The following is a 24,650-nucleotide window of genomic DNA, read 5'->3' on the forward strand; positions in this document are numbered from 1 at the left end:
CTGTGCATTCTGTGGGTCTTGTTTGGCAGCATTGGGTGCAGTGCTAATCTTGGGGATGATACCTGTTGATGTCTTATATCTTGCTTAGCTTCTCTTTACTACTCAGCACTTTTTTGTGATATGTCTATTGGAAATTTTGTGATTAAAATTATCTATGGACATATGTGATGATTTATACATATGTTCTTGTGTTAGACGGTATGTGTTGATGGTGTCTTGATATATTCACATTTTTGCTACATTATCTCCATATACAATATTTCATGTGCTGCAGTGTTGTCCAGAGGATTGGTATGATATAATTAATATTGTATTACTATTTTGTGGTCTGTCCCTACAATGTCATCACAATAGGGTCTTATAGGGACCTATAGGGAGAGACATTGTGCAGCGGGTATGCCATTTTCCTCCAAGAGGGTGCCAACCTCTGCTGGCAGGTAGGGACAAAGCTAGGAGACAGAATACGGTGACGGCCCAGTCCTCGTAACTAGTGTCTTATACCACTCTAGATTGTAATTTTTATGGGGATTTTTTGTATGTTTTTTGTATTTATTTTAATAGATACCAGTAAATACAGATTTTATGTGCAAAGTCTGTAAACCTTTTGTACATGCATCTGCATTTTATAATTAAAGGAACCTGTCACCAGACAAATATGCTATAAGCCTGCAGATATGGGGTTAATCTGCAGGTTAATAGTGTTATTATGCTACCCAGCACCTGCACTCAACCTAATGCTGGGGGCAGAAAATGAACTTTATTCTCCCCGGCAGCTTTCCCGTTTCAGTCACGTGGACCACGCGGGTGTTGGTTCAGTCACCACTCACCACTCTAAGTATACAGAGCGGCAGCTATAACCGCAACCTCGGCATTAGAGCCGGCTGTCAGTCAGGGCCAGGGACGCGGTTTCAGTCACGGGGGCCACGCGGGTGTTGGTTCAGTCACCACTCTAAGTATACAGAGTGGCGGCTGTAACCACACTCTCAGCATTGGGACCGGTTGTCAGTCAGGTCTGGGGGCAAAGTTACAGTCGCCGCTCTGTACTCCCAGAATGGTGACTGATCCAGCGCCGTCAATGTGACTGAAACTGGAATGCTGCCAGGGAAAGAAAGTTCATTTTCTCCCCACCGCAGCAGGCTAAGTCCAGGCGCCGGGCAGCATGATAACACTATTAACCTGCATATTAATCCCATATCTGCAGGTTAATAGCATTTTTTCTGGGGACAGGTTCCTTGTAAAGGATAAGCAAACATGGCTCCCACCTTCCAAAATAGAATCACCCTTGTCCACAGTGTGAATCTGGTATTTCAATTTTGCACCCCATTAAAGGGTTATTCTCAAGTTGACTCTTGAGCAGCCGGCAGCTTTCTAGTTTCCCTACTTCCTTGTTCCTGGGGGTGGGGTAGTGGCCACTCCACATTAAGCGACAGTTCTGGTGAGTTGCAGAGGTGTAGTGTTTAGTAGAACTATAAAGCTCAGCAGATATTCTGTTGTAAAGGTACTGTCACACTTAGCGATGTACCAGCGATCCCGACCAGTGATATGACGCGGTCAGGATCGCTGGTGCATCGCTAAGAGGTCGCTAGTGAGCTGCCACTCAGGCAGATCTCACCAGCGACATCGCTGGGGACGGGGGTCGCTACTTACCTGTCACACCAGGCGATCCTGACGTCCTCCCGCCCGCGTCCATGCTCGTCGCTCGTCTCTCCACAGGAAGCACCGCAGGAAGCTGACGACGAGAAGCGGTCCTGAACGTTCTCGCGCGATCAGCGATAACCAGCGGGGGAGCGGGTCGTAGGTAAGTATCAGACATAGCGATATCGCTAGCAATATCGCTAAAACGTCACAAGTTATAGCGATATCGCTTAGTGTGACAGTACCTTTACACTTCCAGCTATCAGTGGTTTGCTTTGGAGTCTACACTGCTATCACTGTATTTGTACTTAGAGATAACAGGGAATTTGAACAAGCACAGATAGAGCCGTGATTAGGCAAACTGAATCAAATGGTGTGTGTGTGTGTGGGGGGGGATTTTGCAAGATTTATAACAGCAGCTTGTCGGGATCTGAGCTGTATAGAAATCAATTTGGCTGGACAGTGGTGACTGGGATGATAAGAGTTAGCTCCACACCTGGAATGTACCTACCGTGCACACACTTTTTTTGTTCTTTTTTTGTTCTAGCCTAGAAGATACCTTTCCATATAAATTACAAGTTCATAACCTATTATTAGAGTTTTGTTTATTTCACTTTAATGCCATTTTTTTCAATAAACGTTATATGGTAGTATTGTTGATAGAACAGTTAATGTACAGTGAACTGAGAGGAAGCTTTTTGGCTCCATGATTCTGTCTTGAGTTTTCAAAGTTTACTTTGGCCTGATATCACATGTACAAGTTATTATTATTATTATTATTTATTATTAGAGCAACAGTTATTCCATGGCGCTGTACATGTGAGGAGGGGTATACATAATAAAAAAAACAAGTACAATAATTCTTAAACAATACAAGTAACGACTGGTACAGAAGGAGAGAGGACCCGGGAGCGCTCACAATCTACAAGGGATATGCAAATAAAGTCCGTGGAGCCGCATTTAAGAGTCTCAAACACGGGACTAGCCAGATCTTCCTCCAGGGAAGGACCCAGCCAAGGGGTGACTCCTTTCGGAAACCACCATTACCACCATATTAAGGGATGGGTGAGGATACAGTAGGCGAGGGTAGAGCCGGTCGTGCAGCGGTTTAGTGGTTACTCCAGGTTGTAGGCTTGTAGATCTGATCACGTCATGAGCACTGAGCAGATAAGATTTTATCACCACTTGACAAAATCGAAGGTGGAAATAATGACAGACAAACTCAAACCATTCAAATAATAGTTTCTCCATATATTTTCTCACATCTTTAGTCTTTACAAAAGTAATTCCTGTAGAAGTCCAATAACCAGTAGTCACTGAGCACACAGTCCTCTCCATCCAGCTGAACCTATGCTGCCTTGTCCACTCGCATTACCATCACTGTCAAACAAGATGTAATAACCTTTAAACTGCGGCTAAATTAATTATGTTCATTGCTAATAATAACATTGCTAGATGAATTAAACCAAGTCTTTTTACATAAAATTGTGAAATCTATTATAAAAGTAGACATTTATAAGGTAATAATTATTTAAAGGGGTATCTCAATATCAGTTTAGGGAGCCTGACAGGAGAACCACGGGCAGCATAAATCAAAGACTGAAAGTGTTACTGCTGTCATGTATGTTTTGCTCTGAAATGTTGCACCGTTTTACAGGAAATATACTTTTAAAAGCTGGCGGGAGACCAGGCAGATTAGATGACTAGTTGAAAAGGCAGGTTTCCAGTCCGCTACCTTAGATTGATAGTTCTGTCTATAGGAGATATCTGTCAGTCGATGAGTGGGAAGAACTGCTGGCATCCTGCCTATAGCTTTGCAGTGAGTTATTCTATTTGCCTATCTCTGGCAGTCCCATAGACAATAAATAAAGTAGCGGCGGGAATGAACGGCCATTTCTCCAATTAGTAAGTTATCACCTCTTCTGTGGATAGATGATGCAAAATTTGAAATACTCCTTTTCAGAGGATGTCTGATCTTTTGCTAAAAATCATTCTTTATGACTGCACACTGTCACGGGGATTCTGCGACAGAGAGGGGACAGAAGATCGCGGCGTCTGGTCACACGTACTCCTGCACTGATTAGAACAACTTCACTATCTTATTAAACAGTAGAGGTTTTTCCTCGCTCTGTCATTGCAAGGGTTAATCAGTTCAGTTGATCTCCTGGAGCTCTCCACCCTGAACTGTGTCAACTGTTCAGTATTTGCCCCTTCCCTCTGTCATATATGCTTGCCACTGGCACTTGGGAAATGCCAGTGATAGTTCACACTTCCTGGTTTGGTGTTCAAGGGGAAATTCAGTATCTAGAGAGTTGTTCAGGAGATTTCTGCTTGGTGTAAGTTTGCAAATTTATCCTCATCCTCTTCCATTTGGTTTCTCTTACTTATTTCTCCCCCATTTTCCACACTGTAGTTTTGTGAGTGTATTTGTATGATTGTAGTTCTATTTTATTCCTGTCTGTCTACCAATCAGTCTGGTTAGTATAATCCTATACACTTCCGCCTCACACCTCCCTGGGTGAGGGAGGGAACAGATAAGGGTAAGATAGGCGCATAGCAATGTATGTGTCCTTGGCATCTCAACCTTTCGGTGTAATCCGAGGGACAGGGCTAGCCTAGAGTATCCCCTAGCTCGAGGGATCAGGTAGGTGCCCACAGTCCCTAATCACTATGTGACACATAGTTTCTTAGAAGAGAGTCACTAAACATTAGACGGCTCTAAAGCCCCCGTTACACACAGCGAGATCTCTAGCGATATCGCTAAAGCGTCACCGATTTTGTGACGCAGCAGCGATATTGCTAGTGATATCGCTATGTGTGATACTTACCTCCGACCGGCTCCCCCGCTGGTTATCGCTGATCGCGTGAGAACGTCCTGGACCGTTTCTCGTCGGCCACTTCCTGCTGGGCTTCCTGCTGGCGCCAACGAGCGACGCGTGCGGGAAGACGTCTTCATCGCCGCGTCTGACAGGTAAGTAACGGCCGCCGACCGCTGCTATGTCGCTGGCGAGATCTGCCTGTTTGGCAGCTCACTAGCGACCATTTAGCGATGCACCAGCGATCCTATCCGGGTCGTATCGTGGTCGGAATCGCTGGTGCATCGCTAAATGTAACGGTACCCTAAGACAATGTAGGAGAATCCAGGTTTAGATGAAAATACTGATAATATATGCTAGAAATTAACTGATTGTACCCAAAACCCACTGAAGCAATCGTAGAACCATAGACCACTAAGGTCACATCAATGCGCCATCCCACAGTAATTGCAGAAGAGAAACCTCAGGAGAACCACATCACCAGTACATGTTAAACACAGATGGGTTCAACCAGTGGAAAGAGATTGGAGCTTGGTTCCAGTGTAGTCAAATTTTGCACTGTTCTCCTTGTAAAGGGAAGATTAATGAACAGCCCTAAATTCTTTTAAAAGGACCTTAAAAAAGATTTCTGGCCAGCAACAGAAGCATGCATTGAGAGATCACTTGTCTGCTAAGAATAAACCTGCACACGTCAATGAGTCAGTGTTATAAGTGTTTCCAGTTGTTCTTAGATTTGTGTTATTATATGATAAGGGCACATGTATAATATGAGGCAAATTCAGATATCAGTGTTTTTTAAGTATGCTGGAACCATTCTGACATCACTGATCTCCATGGGAACCTTCGAATAATGTCTGCAAGTCAAAGACACTGTCATCCGAAAGGTAAGAACAGGCATTGTCACAGCAGAATGTCGCTTTCATGCACCATTACAAGACGCGCTCTTTAGATTCAGCGTCTATCAATTAGCTGCTGATGGCTATGGATATGTAAATGTTTTTGAAAGATGGTGCTCCATGCTGCCAGCGGTTCTTATGTCCTGGATGTCATTAGTGTATAATGAAGAGCTTCAGTCGTGTTTCACACCAGGAGCATTCTTCTTCTGGGGGATAACAGGTTGTAGTCAGCATGTTCCCAAACCACGTGCCAGCTGAGCAGGGGCTGTCTGGGACTTGCTATATTTGGTTTAATATGGCAAAAAAAAATGGAAAGAGTTATATATTAGCCTTTTGTTTGGATTTTACGTAGTTTCCTTGATCCCCACCTCATGCATGCAACCTGAACAGTCGCACAGGGGCCCAAGAGGTAAGGGGGCCCATTTCCACCTTCAAAACATGTGGAATTGTGCATTATGATGAGCTATTCGACTGCAAAGGGCCCATATATTGTTCTTATATAGAGGCCCTCTTCTGTCTGTATCCACCAGTGGCTGTGTATACAGTATAAGAAGCAGAAACTCCGCTTCTTCCTCCTGTCCTGACAATCATGTAATGTATTGGGAGAATAACATAACTTATAATACCCAGCTCAGCTCTGCTGTGCAAGCAGAAGCCTGAATGTGCCCTGTAACTGGGGCTAATGTACCAGCAACAATTACAGGGGAAATCAGCAATAATAAAAATGTACTTAAATGTTGAAATGACCCCCAAAAGTGTTTTATGACCTTATGGGGGGGACACTATGTGCAATAAATGACAAAAAAATAAAGTAAAACCCATAATTTAACCCCTTCATGACCGGAGATATTTTTGGTTTTGCGTTTTTCACTCCCCTTCTTCCCAGAGCCATAACTTTTTTTTATTTTTCCGTCAATATGGCCATGTGAGGGTTTGTTTTTTGCGGGACCAAGTTGCACTTTTGAACGACACCATTGTTTTTAACATACCGTGTCCTGGAAAATGGGAAAAAAATTCAAAGTTCGATGAAATTACAAACAGAGTGAAATCCCACAGTTGCTTTTTGCTTTGCTTTTTTACTATGTTCACTAAATGCTAAAACTGACCTGCTATTATGATTCTCCATGTCATTACGAGTTTATAGACACCAAACATGTCTAGGTCCTTTTTTATCTAAGTGGTGAAAAAAAAATCCAAACTTTGTTAAAAAAAAAAACTACGTCATTTTCCGATACCCGTTTCCATTTTTCGTGATCTCGGGTCGGGTGAGGGCTTATTTTTTGCTTGCCGAGCTGATGTTTTTAATGATACCATTTTTGGGGCAGAAACAATCTTTTGATTGTCCGTTATTGCATTTTAAAGCAATGTCGCGGTGACCCAAAAAAATGTAATTCTGGCGTTTCGCCTTTTTCTTCTTGCTACGCCGTTTAGTGATCAGGTTAATCCTTCTTTTTTTTATTGATAGATTGGGCAATTCTGAACGCAGCGATACCTAATATGTGTATGTTTGATTTTTTATTGTTTTATTTTCAATGGGGCCAAAGGGGGGTGATTTGAACTTTTATATTTTTTTATATTTTTAAAAACATTTTTTTTTCACTTTTGGCATGCTTCAATACTCTCCATGGGAGACTAGAAGCTGCCATAACCTGATTGGTTCTGCTACATAGAGGCGATGATCAGATCACCTGCGTGCAGCAGAATACCTCACTTGCTATGGGCGCCAATCACCGGGTGGCGCTCATAGCAATCCGGCAGTGACAACCATAGAGGTCTCCAGGAGACCTCTGGTTGTCATGCCAACCCATTGGTGACCCGCGATGACGTGACTGGAGTCACCGATGGGCGGATTTCTGGCGCAATTGCCGGAAATGCATGTTAAATGCCGCTGTCAGCGTTTGACAGCAGCAATTAACTGGTTAACAGCCGCGGGTGGATCGCGATTCCACCCGTGGCTGTTCCATGCACATGTCAGCTGTTGAAAACAGCTAACGTGCTGGGAAAGATGTGGGATTAGCGCCAAAGCACACATCAAAGGGAGGGTGTCCGACATCGGTGTACTATTAAGCCCAACGTCGGAAAGGGGTTAATATTTAACTTAGTGTTTGTTTGTACTTGTAAACAAAATTGAAATACAGACACATATTTCCTTTTTTTCCTTAGATCTTCCTCAAAATCATAAAACAGAATATATATATATATATATATATATATATATACATATATAGAAATTACATAAATATCCAAATAAGAAACAATTTTTAGAGCCTTCAAAACCACATGTGAAAAAGAAACCGAACATGTACCTGGTCAGAAAGAGAATGGGGAGAGATGGCATCGGACTTGGTAGTAATTTTTATAATCATTATTATGATTGAACATACAAAACATATTTTTACTACTCACCGAGCAGGCGCCGTAAAACTTGTAAGCAGCGAACAACTTAACTGACTGTGGCAAAGTGTTCACCTGTGAAAACAGGAAGAAAACTTAATAAATCTGCTCCACTGCTATACATTAAACAGCGACACCTTGCAATAATACAAAATCATATAATATTAGGAATTTTTGGCATTAATACCATGCTGCTAAAAAAGCAGCACATAGACTGAAAATCACATTTGGGGTGGTAAAATAGTGAAACAAGTCTCTGTTCACATTCGCGTATCACCCTATATTGCTAAAAAAAAAAAAAAAAAAAGCACAGCATGCAGATCATCCATTTGGGCAGGGCTCTCAAACTCGGCCGGGAAAACGGGCCACACGCAGAAAAAAAATTGAAGTTCGTGAGCCGCACTCCTTGTGTGGCAAGATGACGGCTTCAGTCAATTATTTTTTTTTATCCTTTTTTTTGTATGTCAGTATCATGAAAATGCTACAGTTTTCACGTTTTTTATTTTTTTCTCTTACGATGTTCATCGGATACCAGTCGTATCCTTTTTTGTTGTTGTTGTTTACTTTCATATCTACATAAAACAGAATTTTTAGTGCCCATGGTATTTTTTCATACGTAATATTTATTTATCTTCACATTTTTTCCCCTTTTTTTCAGGTTCTATATGGGACTTAGAGGCTGCATGCGGCCCCCGAGTCGCGGGTTTGAGACATCCTTCATTAGGGTATATTTCATACAGAGTTTTTTTTTTAAAATCAGATCATTTTTATTAAGCAATAGCTGAAGAGCCCGGCGTTGCCTGGGCATAGCAACCAACTGTGGTTAGTTATAACAAATTATAATGATTATATTGCACATAAAAACGTTTCACATCATATATTCAAGACTACAGATTTGCAACACAAATTAACTAAACGATTACCCAAGTACCGACAGTATTTTATTTTCAACTCATTCAAGAGCCTTTTGATAAACAACATTTTTGGTTTTTCCTTTCGGTGCAAAGATGAACAGATTTTTGGCAGTTCCAACTCTTGAACAGATCACGTAAAGTTGACCATGAGAAAAGCATGGAGATTGCAAATCGATCCCTACTACATAAATCGATCCCTACTACTTTCAAGGACTGTCCCTGAGCATTGTTAATGGACATTGCAAATAGCAGTTGAACTGGAAACTGGAGGCCTTTAAAATCAAAAAACAAATCAGATGGAATGAGTGGAATTCTTGGAAAAAAAATGTCCTCTCCTTTGGCACATCCTGTTTCTGAACTGTGTATCTAACCCTATCCTGTGTGATAATGTCTGCTGAGCTGTGTACCTAATCCTCTCTTATGTGATAGTTTCTGCTGAGCTGTGTATCTAATCCTATCGTGTGTTACTGACTGCTCACCCGTGTATCTAACCCTATCCTGTGTGATACTGACTGCTGAGCAGTGTATCTAATCCTATCCTGTGTGATACTGACTGCTGTGCTGTGTAACTAATCCTATCATGTGTGTTACTGACTGCTGAGCCGTGTATCTAATACTATTCTGTGTGATACTGTGTGCTGAGCTGTGTATCTAATATTATCCTGTGTGATACTGTCTGCTGAGCCATGTATCTAATCCTATCCTGTGTGATACTGAATGCAGAGCCGTGTATCTAATCCTATTCTGTGTGATACTGTCTGCTGAGCCGTGTATCTAATACTATTCTGTGTGATACTGTCTGCTGAGCTGTGTATCTAATATTATCCTGTGTGATACTGACTGCTGAGCTGTGTATCTAATCCTCTCCTGTGTGATACTGACTGCTGAGCTGTGTATCTAATCCTATCCTGTGTGATACTGACTGCTGAGCCGTGGATCTAATCCTATCCTGTGTGATACTGACTGCTGAGCTGTGTATCTAATCCTATCCTGTGTGATACTGACTGCTGAGCAGTGTGTCTAATCCTATCCTGTGTGATAACGTCTGCTGAGACGTGTATCTAACCCTATCCTGTGTGATAATGTCTGCTGAGCTGTGTACCTAATCCTCTCCTATGTGATAGTTTCTGCTGAGCTGTGTATCTAATCCTATCGTGTGTTACTGACTGCTCACCCGTGTATCTAACCCTATCCTGTGTGATACTGACTGCTGAGCCGTGTACCTAATCCTATCATGTGTGTTACTGACTGCTCAGCCGTGTATCTAATCCTATTCTGTGTGATACTGTCTGCTGAGCCGTGTATCTAATACTATTCTGTGTGATACTGTGTGCTGAGCTGTGTATCTAATATTATCCTGTGTGATACTGTCTGCTGAGCCGTGTATCTATTCCTATCCTGTGTGATACTGTCTGCTGAGCCGTGTATCTAATCCTATCCTGTGTGATACTGACTGCAGAGCCGTGTATCTAATCCTATTCTGTGTGATACTGACTGCTGAGCTGTGTATCTAATCATATCCTGTGTGATACTGACTGCTGAGCCGTGTATCTAATCCTATCCTGTGTGATACTGACTGCTGAGCCGTGTATCTAATCCTATTCTGTGTGATACTGACTGCTGAGCCGTGTATCTAATACTATCCTGTGTGATACCGTCTGCTGAGCCGTGTATCTAACCCTATCCTGTGTGATACTGACTGCTGAGCCGTGTATCTAATCCTATCCTTTGTGATACTGGGCTCCCCCTGCAGTCTGTGTCAGAAGGTGGTCTGTGTTGGCACGGTAATAAATTGTGTTATTTCCAGCTTTATAGAAGGACGATAAGGCTGCGTGCACACGCTGCGGAATCCGCTGCGGATTAATCCGCACGGATTTTGCAAAAACCGCAGATAATCCGCAGGTCCAAAGACCTGCGGATTATCTGCGGTTTTGCCTGCGGTTTGGTCCTGCGGATTCACTATCTCCACAATGGTGGAGATAAGAACCCGCAGCGGTTTCCGCAGAAAGAATTGACATGCAATTCTTTCTGCGGATTCAAAACCGCAGCAAATCCGCGCGGATTTTTCCGCAGCGTCGGCACAGCGGTTTTTTATTCCCATTCATTTGAATGGTACTGTACACCGCAGCTAAAACTGCTGCGGGTCCGCAGCGGCCAAAAACGCTGCGGAAACGCAGCGGAATCCGCAGCGTGTGCACGCAGCCTAACACCATAGAAATGATAATAGGCCAAATTGTTTGGTGAATTGGAAGGCGCGGGGTTAAAATTTCGCCTCACAACATAGCATATGACACTCTCGGAGTCCAGACGTGTGACTGTGCAAAATTTTGTGGCTGTAGCTGCGACGGTGCAGATGCCAATCCCGGACATACATACAGTACATACACACACACACATTCAGCTTTATATATTAGATTAAAAATGGTAACAAACATTTTGATTTATTTTTTTTTAATTTTGTTATACAAACATTATGGAAGTACAGAAAATAATACGTAAAAAAAACAATACAAAGTGTAATACCAAATAATGTTCAACATTCTCAATCATTAGCGGTGTACATTCATATACATTGAAGTCCTGACTATTCAATCAGTGTTTACAAGATTAATAATCACAAGTTGTAACCAAACCAGAAGAATAACGAAAAATCATATCATTTCTCCTGGCTTTCTGCTCTGCTTATTCTTACGTCACTGAGTACTTATATCTCAATCGTATCCACTCGTATACTGGGAAAGTGTTTAATGTTTAGTTATTCATGTACATGTATTCCATTTATGCCTCATTCTCCAAGAGTATCTTATTTAATGCAAAGCAACCAATGGACGGTCTAGAGCCGGGTTCATACATTTTTGAGTGCCTATCTTTTGATATATGCTCCTCTTTCCAAATGTAGGATATTTATAATGGCTTTTAGTCCTTCCAATGATGTGGAGAATTGGTCTATCAACTTTCCAGCCTGGAAAAGGATTCTAGAGATAGCTATTGCCAAGGGAGAGTGCAACCAAATCCATCCCATCGTCTAAGATACCGAGAATACAGATTTTGGGTCCCAGTCATATTTGTATCCCAAATACTGTGTCTTTCTACTCCTTTCGGGCAGCATGGTGGCCCAGTGGATAGCACTGCAGCGCTGGAGTCCTGGGTTTGAATCCCACCAAGGACAACATCTGCAAGGAGTTTGTATGTTCTCCCTGTGTTTGCGTGGGTTTCCTCCCACATTCCAAAGACATACTGATAGGGAATTTATATTGTGAGCCCCATCGGGGACAGTGATGATAATGTGTGCAAACTGTAAAGCGCTGCGGAATATGTTAGCGCTATATGGTGCCCGGTCTGCAAACCCTGTCTTATGAGGAAAGGTTGCAGGATTTGGGAATGTTTAGCTTGCAGAAGAGGAGACTTAATAGCTGTCTACAAATATCTAAAGGGCTGTCACATTGTAGAAGGATCATCTTTATTCTCATTTGCAAAAGGAAAGACTAGAAGCAATGGGATGAAACTGAATGGGAGGAGACACAGATTAGATATTAGAAAAAACTTTTTGACAGTTAGAGTGATCAATGAGTGGAACAGGCTGCCACGAGAAGTGGTGAGTTCTCCTTCAATGGAAGTCTTCAAACAGAGGCTGGACAGACATCTATCTGGGAAGATTTAGCAAATCCTACTTTGAGCAGGGGGTTGGACCAGATGGCCCAGGAGGTCCCTTCCAACTCTATGATTCTATGATTATATATGAAGATTATTTATTATTACTTTCCAGTAGTTACCTATTTTTGGACAATCCCGTACCATATGCATCAGATGAGCGCCACCACAACCACATCTAGGGCAGGGGGTCATCTATTCTTATTCCTATTTTACAGAGAATACTTGGGGATCTATAAACTCTATGTATAAGAAAAATTTAGGAGATGATAATTTAGGTGCTAACTCCCAAGACATCGCGCCACTGTTCTTTCGATATGGGACCCACATCCCCTTCCCACATTGTCTTAGCTGATAAGGGGTACGGTATTTATATAGATGTATGGTTAGTAAATGCCTGTGTGTGTATATATATATATATATATATATATATATATATATATGAAATGAAGCCTTTTGTAGCCCCGGCAGTGGCCAACGTATCTATTATGGGATGGCATTTATTTTACCTTGTGCATTATATGCATGTCGTATTTGCAGGTATTGGTGACACATTCTAACACAGAGGGGTTTTTTTTTTTAAAAAAAGAAAGGTGGATCTGCTTCAAAATCCATGTAAAAAAAGATTAGCGAACATACCCTAACACTTCAAATGATGGATGCGGCAGATGGTGCAGCTTCTGTTACGGATGGAGGCGAGGATGCAGAGGTGAAGGTGCTTGACCCTTCAGTCCTGAAGGTGTGCTAACACCAACGAAGACCAGGTGGGGAGAAGCACTTACATTTTGGGGACTACCCATTTACTCTCAGGAATTCCCTATATACATACAAATATGGTCTGAACGTCGTCTCCCGATAACAGCATCAACTGTTACCGTTCTACACGGCACTTTGCTTGTGAGGCAGGAGCACTTGTGAATGTCTGGACCGGAATATCTGACACGGTGCATCCCCCTATGTGTTTAATTGACGTGATTTTAAACTTACACTGATCTAATTTGAAAGAAAAGCCAGAGGCATGCCAATTCACATTATGAGTATTCATACACTCTGCTTGTATTCCGGGGGGATTAAAGGCTGTGTTTGGAAACGTTGGCTCTGACAGGCATGCTAATCTTGCCACATGCCATCTGTTATAGAGCAGTCAAGATAAACTCCGGTGCTCGAGAAGCTGAGCAATTCTCTGCAAGTCCCCTGGGAGCAGAAAATGTGTTAAAAGAAATTAAAACGTTTATTTTTATTATCATCTCAGCTTTCTTTACCTAAAAAGGACCAGAAGTGGCAATTAACGAAAGTCAACAAAACGTATATAGTGATGGCGCAGTTAATACAGTAGTTAAAAGGAAGCAAGGAAAAGCTTTCGAATCTCCCTAAAAGCTGAACTGGGGTATTGGAATGCAACAATGAATTGCCTTAGGACAGATGCAGACTATTGTATTTTCGATCAGACAAAACATCGTATCACACTTGGACCAATGTTATTCTCCGGGGCCGTGCACATCCGGTTTCCCGTCCCCCTGAAGAAGCAACCGCGAAACGTGCGTAGGGGCGCGTACTCAGTCATGGACTCTAGCACAGGTAACTGACCATCAGATCGTCTATATTCCCTTTACTCCCCTTTTTTCCCTGCGGTTATTTTCAGCAGTAGAAATACCTGATGGAAGTTGACATACTGTTACAAGTTGCAGGATGGAATCACTGTGGTAGGGATTTAGTATAGCGTGGTCCCCCCCTTTTCCCCTCCCCTCCTCTGTTCATTCAGTGATGTTCAACATGGCACTAGCATTATATGAGATGTGAACGTATCACAATGTAATTACATCTCTGGGTGGGGATTTCTTGCCCATGCTATGGGTCCATGTAGAAGTACATTTTGTTCTTAACCGGTGTACCTTGACCTACACCATCTGACCTCTGTTTTTGGTTATCACATGTATTAACTAATTGTTGTCTACTTTCATACTTTATAGAATCATGCAGACTCTTTATTATGGATTATAGGCTCCATTGCCCTTTTTTGTGTTTCTCAGTTAGGAGGAGCTCCATAGGGTATTTACCCAATCCTAGGTAGTGAATACTAGGAATTTGCCATTTATCATGTGTTCTGTGCTCAGGTCATTGTTTCTTTTTGGGGCCGTGCACATGTCCGATTTTTTCCCTCGGACAGAGTGTGTCTAAGGAAAAAAAGTGCTGCATGCTGAGTTTGATCCAATATCCATATCGCAAACAGAAATGCAGGTAAATAAATGCGTGGGTGACATTGGACTGCACTCTGATGACATCTGAGTTCAGTCCTATTTCCGTGCAATGATAATGGAGAAGATAGAGAAATTTTGTTCTCCATCTTCTCCTCACCTGCGCTATGGTCCTCTGATGTGAGAGAATCAGATCACAATATGCTGACAGTCTGATTTAGAGTTTGATCAGAGTATCATTTGCATAATCGGCCATATTCTCTCAGATGAGAGAATTCATGCCTGTCTGTGCCTGCACTTATAGATGCCATTCTGAAGTCAGCGAATAACTTTATTATGAAAGGCTCCCGGGCATATTTCTTCTTTTGCGCTTTTTTAAAGTGACTTTTCTTTTTGTTGTCTTGCAGGATTGGTGGACATTTCTTTTTACCTAATTATTCAAAATGTTGCAAAAGGGTTCATGATTGCAGGGCAATATAAAAAATGCAAAAAAAAATCTTGATTACTAAAACTACACCGATAATGGGGAACAGACAGAAAAAGAGACGAACAAGAAAAAATAACTGTTTTCTGAGCTGTTTTTGATTGGAGAAGTTGCTTATTTTATATCTCCCGATATCTTCCCTCGCATAATCTCCGGTCCTCACAAGAACTCCTTCTTTCCTCCACATGTATTCATTCTTCAGTCAATCACCTCCAAGACTTCTCTCGAATATCCCCCATCCTCTGGAATTCTGTGCCCCAACACGTCTGATCATCCACCACATTGGGATCCTTCAGACGGAACATGAAAACCCATCTCTTCAAGGAAGGCTTACAGCCTGCAATGACCACATGGCCACCTCAACACCATCGGAGCTACTGCAACCCCCTAAACTACTGTCTCTTTCCCCATAATCCTGTAGCATGTAAGCCCGCAAGCGCAGGGTCCTCTCCCCTCTGTACCAGTCTGTCATTGTTAGGCCTCTTTCACACATCCGTTTTGCGCCGTCAGGCAAGATCCGGCTTTTTTTGTAAAACCGGATCTGGCGAAATGCAATGCCGGATCCGGTTTTTCCTCATTGACTTGTATTAGCGCCGGATCGCGCCGGATGGCATTGCGGTTCATCTATTTTTTGCTGGATTCGGCTATTTGGCTCTTTCCGGCGTCTGGAAAAAACGGCTACTGTAATGTTTTTTGTCTCCAGTGAGAAAGCTGGAAGCGCCGGATCCGACGCTTCCGGCTTTTTGCCACAATGAAAGTCTATGGGCGCCGGAATGCAAAGGATCCAGAAAAAGACGGATCCAGCCACCGGATCCCTTTTTTTCAAGTCTGCGCATGCTCAGATCCAATTGGCCAGCCCCCAGGAAACAGATATAACCTGCTAGACAGATCCGGCAGAAAAACGGATCCGTTTCTACAGTTGTCCAAAATTTACACCGGATCCGTTTTTACTAAAAATAGCCGGATCCTGCCTGACAGCAAAAAACTGATGTGTGAAGGTAGCCTTAGCTTGATCACTTTACGTGATATCTGCATTTTATATGTCACCCCTTCTCATGTGCAGAACCCCTATGGTATAAATGGTGCTATAGAAATAAATAATAATAATATCTACAGAAGCCAAAACGGATGAAATGTAGTATAACGTAGTGATTGAAGTGAATACCTGGGCACATAACACATGCACACAACCAATTTTCTTGGATGAGCGCTATCCGGGGTTCTCATAATAGATGCAGATTGTATTGTGAAATCCGGTAACAGAATTGTTTAAAAAATACTGAGAACAAAATGTTTACAGAAGTTATATTTTTTAATTCATGACCTTAGTTTTATTTTACTGTCTTATATGGCGCCATTAATTACACAGCACTTACAGACATCATCACTGTCCCCACTGGAACTCACAATCTAGATTCCCTATCAGTTTGTCTTTGGAATGTGAGGAAACCCACGCAAACATGGGGAGAACATACAAACTCCTTGCAGATGTTGCCCTTGGTGGGATTTGAACCCAGGACTCCAGTGCTGCAAGGCTGCAGCGCTAACCACTGAGCCACCATGCTGCCCTTTCTACTTCTTTTATCCTAAATTTAAAAAAAATACTGAAAACGATAAGGTAACTCAATACATGCAATAGGTTTGGCTTTAGCCATTTATTAGATTGCGCTCAAAACAATGACCCCATCCGATCATGTGGTTTCGGCAGCTCCTTTTAGATGTTGGCCTTTCTCAAAAAGAACAAGGTGCAGGAAGTGATGGCTCTGTGACCAGACAAAGCGGCTGAACAATACCAATCCTCTGACCGTGGGCTGTGATCATTATTATGTAGATGATTTCTCACATGAAGATACACTTGACACATATGTACAATTATCAAAGGATAAAAATAACACTATTCATCTGGCATTTTATAAAGCACTGTCTTATCAGCTATGCTTCTCAATATGGATCCGAGTGTGCGTGTGTGCTAAAAATACTTCCAATCCCGTGTAATAGAAAAGTCTTCTAATCTATTGCTCTGAGCAAAAACTGCCGTGTCCCTGCTTGGGAACAGGATGTAGCAAGTAAGCCAGTCTTTCAAAAATCAGAATACATTTTTGTGAATCAAAAAAATAGAGGCCTTTGAAGACAATTTATTTTTTTACATAAAGAAACACTCCTCAAATCAAAATGTATCCTCTTAATATATTGCAGTCATCATGTTATACAGAACTGTGTACTTACAATTGCTCATTTTGCCTTTCTACCCAGTAACTTCTTCTGTTTTCCATTAGGTCTATGATATCACGTGATTAAACACTGACTAGCTGAATCCTTCTAAGCTCTGTGTAGAAACAGGAGGTCAATTTTCCCTGTATGAGTCATGAGTCACTGCAAAAGTCTCTGGCAGAGAACGGAGGGAGCAGCTGGGTCAGGAGTTGAAGAACGGAATGATTTCTGCAGGGAAAATAGACTTCCTGTTTCTACATAGAGCAGAGAAAAGAGATGAATTAGCTGGGTAGAAAGGTAAAATGGGCAATTGCAAGTATACAGTGCTGTATAATATGATGATTGCAATATATACAGAACAAAAGTATAAATGCAATGCTTTTGTTCCCATTTTTTATGAGATAAAATAAAAGATCTAAGACTTTTTCTATGTACACAAAAGACCTTTTTCTCTAAAATATTGGTCACAAATTTATCTAAATCTGTGTTAGGGAGCTCTTCTCCTTTGCAGAGATAATGCATCCAAGGCAGAGATGTGGCATACCAAGATGCTGATTAGACACGATTATTGCACAGGTGGGCCTTAGACTGGCCACAATAATAGGCCACTCTAAAATGTGCAGTTTTACAGTATTGGAGGGGCCGACGGTCAGTCAGAAAATCAGTCAGTATCTGGTGTGACCACCATTTGCCTCACACAGTGCAACACATCTCCTTCGCATAGAGTTAATCAGGTTGTTGGCTATGCTGACCATGCAAGAACTGCAATGTTTTCAGCTTCCAGGAATTGTCTACAGTGTTTTGCAACATGGGTCGTGCCAAGTACGGACTGGGGATGAAATTCAGCCCTGGCATTAGAAATCACACAGGCCCATGTTGTCTCCATCCCCAAGCACCAGATGGAATATATTACTAATATTACCCTGGATGGAGGAAAGGAAGATTTACTACAAGACCAATATTTCTAATGATCCCCATGACCTGCTGGGATAAGTGATGGAGTCAGCAACTTTGTGCTCTGTCACAACTCTTAACAGTATGGGTGTCTTGAGAACACCGATTCTGTTAACAATGTAGCAGACAAGGCAGCCAATGACCAGACAGGTCCTTCGGGCATTTGCCGGAATTGCCAGATGGCCAGTCCAGCCCTGGGCCGTGGATTATCATGCAGGAACATGAGGTGATGGTCAGGTATAAATGGCACAATGGGCCACAGGGTCTCGTCATGGTATCTCTGTGCATTCCAAATGGCATCATGTTCCTGGAAGCTGAACACATCCCAGTTTTTGCATGGCTAGAGTACTTACTAGACATGTCACCCATTGAGCAGCTTTGGGATGCTCTGGATAGGAGTACAAGACAGCGTGTTCAAGTTCTTGCCAATATCCAGCATGTTCCCACAGCCATTGAAGAGGAGTGGAGCAACACTACACAGGCCACAATCAACAACCCGATCAACTCTATGTGAATAAGATGTGTTGCACTGCGTGACACAAATGTTGGTCATATCAGATACTGACTGGCTTTCTGACACCCGCCCCCCCCCGGATCACCCATAAAAACTGAACATTTTAGAGAGGCCTTTCATTGTGACCATCCTAAGGCCCACCTGTGAAATAATCCTGCGTCTGGATATGCCACACCTGTGAGGGGGATGGATTATCTCGGCAAAGGAGATGAGCTCACTAACACAGATATAGACAAAATTGGGAACAGTATGTAAAAGAAAAAAGCCTTTTATGTACATAGAAAAAATCTTGGGTCTGTGAGTTCAGCTCACTAAAAATGGGAGTTCAGGACCGAGCCATTCCCCCACCTTCCCCCCATTCCTGACCAAGCACAATTTCGGGATTTAACATACATGGACTTTTAACGGCTCTAAAAAAAATATTCTTTTTTGGATTTTCAAATAACTGTTCACGATGCATGGGGTTTAATTTTTCATTTTTATGGTTTTTGGTTTTTTTATTTTTATTTTTATTTTTTTAAAAGGTATTTATTGTTTATGACCATAAAAGATCACTAAAAACATTTCATATTGCATTCCCCTTTCCAGCAGAAAATAGTGAAGATTCACAATTCAAGTATATAAAATCTGCATCGCGGGATCGTTTACACTGAAGATTTTCCTGCGTACTTAAGGTTCCTTACGGTCTCATTCACAATACTGCTGCTGAAATACACAGAGGACCCCTGAACAGCGTGCAGCTCGTGAGACAGGAGGGCACAGAGTGGAAGACAGATTCAGTAGAAAGCAGAGGCTAGGAAGCACATGGTTTCTATTGAATCCGCAGTCTACTCTGAGGGTGTGTGCGCACGCTGCGGAATTTTCCGTGAAAATTTTCTGCGGATTAGCCTGCGGTTTTCCCCTGCGGTTTGACACCTGTCATGGAGCAGGTGCAAAACCTCTGCGGAATCCGCAGCGTGTGCACACACCCTGAGTGTGCGCTCAAGCAGAACTCTTCTGGGGTCTATTGTGCTTCAATGGCGGTCTCAGCTTTGCAAATATGAAAAAATGCACAAAAGTTTAATTACTCTTCAACACCCCGCTATTAACAATAATGAAAAGCAGATACAAAGCCCCCTATATGGTAGCAGTAGAAAAATGGAATATCTGCAGTTTCCTCCCTTGCAAACATCTAATCACTGGGACTGGATTTCCTAATCAGATGATCTCTTCTAAATCATGCCATTTTTTAAAGCCGATTCTTTTGTATTCTGCTGATTGTGTTTTGGGATCACTTGTAAAGTAAATTGATTGCGTGCTCGCTGCCTGCAACAAAAGATGAATTCATCTCTTTTAACATCTGTCTTGATTGAAGCCGTTTGAAATGATTTTCTGACATAAGTTCAACAATTGGTCAAAACCTGTCATCAAAGTATAGGATTATTGATCACGTAGGCTTAGCATCGCATAAATAGGGCATTGAAATGAAACATCAAAGTTTTATTCTGAATAACCTATGCACATGTGTCCATGGCTAAGGCCAGGTTCATATTGCGTTAACCCAGCCCATTCAACGCATAGCATTGATGGGCTGCGTTAACTGTATAGCATAACGCGATCGGGTTATGGTATACCGCTAGTGCAGATGATTCATCTGTGCTAGCGGTGACGGAGCCTCAGATGCTACAGCCCACGTCCGAGGCTCCGTCACTAAATGACGGCACATCGCAAGCGCATGCTGCTTTACGGCATACGTCGCAATGCGTCCGATAATGGGGGTCAATGGCAGCGTTAACAGACTGTGTTACACCGCGCTATGCCGCGGTGTAACGCAGTCCGCCTAATGGACTGCCATAACGCAATGTGACCCCGGCCTTACTGAGCAGACGACACACTGCGCTACATAAGGAGTTTCCCAACGTGCTATCCGTGGGAAAAACTGACAAATGTTATTCACTTGGGCTGTTCAGATGAGTTTTTAACACTGACTGAAATCTACGCTTAAAAAAAAATTGCAGCACCAGTCTCATCCATAATTAGCTATTCAAGCCTATGGCTTTGCAAAAAAATTGGATCCCGTATAGATCAACCATGTAGGATCTGATTTTTACAGCTACATCGCAGTTCTTAACAAAAAGAAACTGCTTTTGATCTTGTATATTCTTATCCCTGATGAAATATAAAAATGAATGCCATAAAGATGCCGTACGGACTGCATGAGGCCGGAGTCACACTACCATAGAAAATAAAACATCGCATAGCACCTGACCCAGTGTTATAGTGCTGATCTATGGGGCAGATCACAACTGCGACTACTTTCTCATATCGAATCGACATGCGAGAACAATCACAGCATGCTGCGATTGGCACCGAGACTTGGCCGAGTCTCGGCTCACTCGCACCCATATAAGTCTATGGGTGCGAGTGACACAACGCACATCACTCGGATATCATCCGAGTGTGGTGAGATATACGCCGACAGCGGAGGAGATGGAGAAATTACTTTCTCCACCTCCTCCGCAGCTGTGCTCCGATTCTCTCTCGGTGCGAGAGGATCGGAGCACAGAAACATGACACTCGGCTGCCACTCACAGCACATCAGGACCAAGGGTGATTAGCATATCGCATCCGATGCTGTCACATCTCTCAATACCTGGCACTGCCGCCGGCACTAGGACCGGAAGCGCTCCGCTGCATAGAAATACATGCAGCCGCACACTCCGATCCAGATTGCCAGCGGCAGTGCCGGGTATTGAGACACGAGACTTGTGCGAGTTTCTCGCAAGTGTGACCAGGGCCTTAGGATGATCAAACAGATGAAAAATCATCTGCTTTTTTTCTGGATGAAAAATAGATGACTTTTAATACGCGCGAGAGACAAAAGTGAAGTTGACTAGCACTATAGGCTATATCTGTACAATCAGCGATTTCTATGTCGGTAGGTATAAGTATGGGCTGCACGGTGGTAAGGTGGTTAGCACTGTTGCTTTGCAGAGCTGGGGCAATATCTGCAAGGTATTTGTTTGTTGCCCCCGTGTCTGTGTGGGTTTCCGAGTAATCTGCTTTCATCCCAAACACCAAATTGGTGGGGAATGGAGTCCACAATGAGGAGAATGATGAAAAAAACGTGAAGTACTGCAGAACGACATCCAAGTGCAGTCCGATTTTCGCGGCCTGATAGAATTTAGAAGATGGAGAAATCTTTTTTCCTCATTTTCTCCTCATCCAAGAAAATCAGATGACACAGTGATCAAAGTCTGATCAGAGTGTGATTAGCCTAATCAGACCAATTTTCTCAGATGAGAAAAAATATGCTGGTGTGTCCTAGGCCTAGTATAGGCCATCAATATTAGATTGGTGGGGGGTCCGACAACTGTCCACTGTCGCTAGCTTAGCTCTTACAGAAGCAATGCACTCAAGCTGCAGTACTCAAGAACGACCACAACAAAGTAAACAAAGCTGTAACCTTCCATGTACGCTGAGTACATCCGGCGGCCGCAGGAGCTGCTCGGAGATCCACAGCGATCTGATATTGATGACATATCCCAGGAAGTTCTGAAAACCCCCCAAAACCAATACAATGGTTGCTTGCCCTGCACTTGTGTTGCAAATAAAAGTTTCAAACAAACAATATTCCCATGTCATATTCCGGATCCATCTGACTTATAGTGGGTTAAAATGAACGACTTTTATAATGAGCTGAAGAAAGGAAACCAAATCCTCGATACAGACGCAAAGCTGGGATCTGGCAATGCCAGTTACGTTGCCTCAAGTTACGTTGTATGAGTGACCTAGAAATGGAAGAAATCCGCTCCAACTATAAAAGCAAAAGCTTTCTAACAGAAAAACATCTAATTCTTAGTGACAGGCAATTTATACCAGGAAAAGAAAAATAAGAAAAAACAGAAGACAAAAAAAGCAACAAATCTCAGCAAACGTCCTGGGACTATCGGCAATGCAGAGGGTTATTCTGATTTTACGTCCCTGCCCAACAATGAGTGTCAAGGAAAAGAAAGCTCTAACATGTTACTACTGCCAAAGCATCTGACCATGGCTTATCCACACATTTACATACACATGTATTTATACCAGGGAAACCAAAGAAATAGCTGAGTGCTGATCAGTCATTTTCCAAAAGTTCGATATTATGAAATGATGGTGAACCATGAGGCTCTGCTCAACTGAGGACTGGTGTGATGGTTCCTGACAAGATCTCTGGGCCATTTCTCGTCAGCCAATTCCTGCTGGACTTCCTGTGGCGCCGACGAGTGACGCGTGGACGCGGGCGGGAGGACGTCAGGATCACCTCGCCTGACAGGTAAGTAGCGACCCCCGACCACTATGTCGCTGGTGAGATCTGCCTGTGTGGCAGCTCACTAGCGACCGCTTAGCAATGCACCAGCGATCCATATCGTTGTCGGGATCGCTGGTGCATCGCTACGTGTAACAGTACCCTTATTCCCTCCACTAACTTATATGGTGTCCATCATAAGGCTATGTGCCCACGTAGCGTTTTTCAAGCATTTTTTTCCTGAGCAGTAACGCATGCCCTTGCCAGGGAAAACGCATGCGCTTTTTGACACGCGTTTTTGACGCGATTGTCAAGCGTTTTCCTATGCGTTTTTGCAATTAGACTGTGTGCTCACGATGCGATTTTTAAGCGTTTTTGCTGTGATTTTCGGCGCGAAAACGTTTAAAAATCGTGTACAGAACGCCCCCCATGCATTCCTATGGCATTCCGCACATGCTGTGCTAATGCTGCGCTTTTTTTCCGCGGCGGAATCGCATCGCGGAAAAAATCGCAGCATGCTCATTCTTTTATGCGGAATCGCAAAGAATTGCCGTGATTCCACACCCATAGGAATGCATGAGAATCGCTTACTTCCCGCATGTGGCTATGCCCACCATGCGGGAAGTAAGCGTCTCATGTGCGGTTGGTACCCACGGTGTGGAGGAGAGGAGACTGTCCTCCAGGCCCTGGGTACCATACCCCTGTAAAAAAAGAATAAAAAATAAAGAATATTTACCTTCCGATGTCACGCGCTGCCATCCCGGGCCACAGCATTCCCAGTAATACCTTGCGACAAGGTCCTGTGATGACGTAGTCTCGCGTTACTCTAGCGGTCTCGCGAGATCGCTATAGTAACGCGAGACCAACGTCATCACAGGTCTCGCAAGGCATTACTGGGAACGCTGATGCCCGGGATGCCAGCGCGGGACGTCGGAAGGTAAATATACCTCGATTTTTTATTTTTTTATCATTTTTAACATTCTATCTTTTACTATTGATGCCGCATAGGCGGCCTCAATAGTAAAAAGCTACTCACACTTGTCAAACACTATGTTTGACGAGTGTGACCAACCTGTCAATCACTTTCCAAGCGATGCTTCAAATCGCTTGGAAAGTGCTTGAGAAAATCGCGGCTAAATCGCGAACAGAATTTCTGGGAAGGAGTCCGGTTTTCACTGTGCGTTTTAAAACGCTACGTGGGCACATAGCCTTACAGTGTATGTATGCGGAATCGCATGTGATTCCGCACAATTAATGAACATGCTGCGTCTTTTTCAGTTAAGCGTTTCCGCAGCTTAAAAAAACGCACCATTTGCACAACATGTGCGTTTTCCATTCTATTACATTAGATGCTTTTCTTAAGCATTTCCGCAGCAGAAACGCTTGTTTAAAAGAGCTGCGGAAACGCTTAAAAAACGCAACGTGGGCACACAGACTAATTATTATTTCTGCAGAGAGTAGCGCAGAATTAACAGATCATTTTACATATGAACACGTTGTCTTTTTTTTTAGGTGGGTCCGCTCTGAAGCCCGCCTAATATATGCTTTTCTTTGCCGTTCATATATTCAGGCTTTTAAGCATCTTTAAATAGCTTCAGGTTTCCAAAGAAGCCAAGGGGATAAAAAAAAGTGAGCAGAACATTTCTCTGGCACTCTGAATACACTGTATACTTTAGAGTACAAAACACACCTGGGCATCCTATCAGTTTCTTCAAT

The 24,650-nt window shown here is 42.8% G+C and overlaps 1 protein-coding gene across 8 annotated transcripts in view; it reads right to left on the minus strand.

Moving 5' to 3' along the window:
- The window catches only part of PLCB4 (phospholipase C beta 4), a 380,991-nt gene that overhangs the window by 198,487 nt on the left and 157,854 nt on the right, over positions 1 to 24,650 (minus strand). For all 8 annotated transcript variants that reach the window (XM_073553858.1, XM_073553856.1, XM_073553855.1 and 5 more), the window contains one exon: positions 7,754 to 7,816. The gene's annotated coding sequence lies outside the window, so the exon portion shown is untranslated. The remainder of the gene's footprint in view (positions 1 to 7,753; positions 7,817 to 24,650) is intronic.

Source organism: Dendrobates tinctorius, unplaced genomic scaffold (assembly GCF_039654945.1).
Source record: "Dendrobates tinctorius isolate UK_male_01 unplaced genomic scaffold, ASM3965494v1 ptg000203l, whole genome shotgun sequence".
Classification (NCBI taxonomy): Eukaryota; Metazoa; Chordata; class Amphibia; order Anura; family Dendrobatidae; genus Dendrobates; species Dendrobates tinctorius.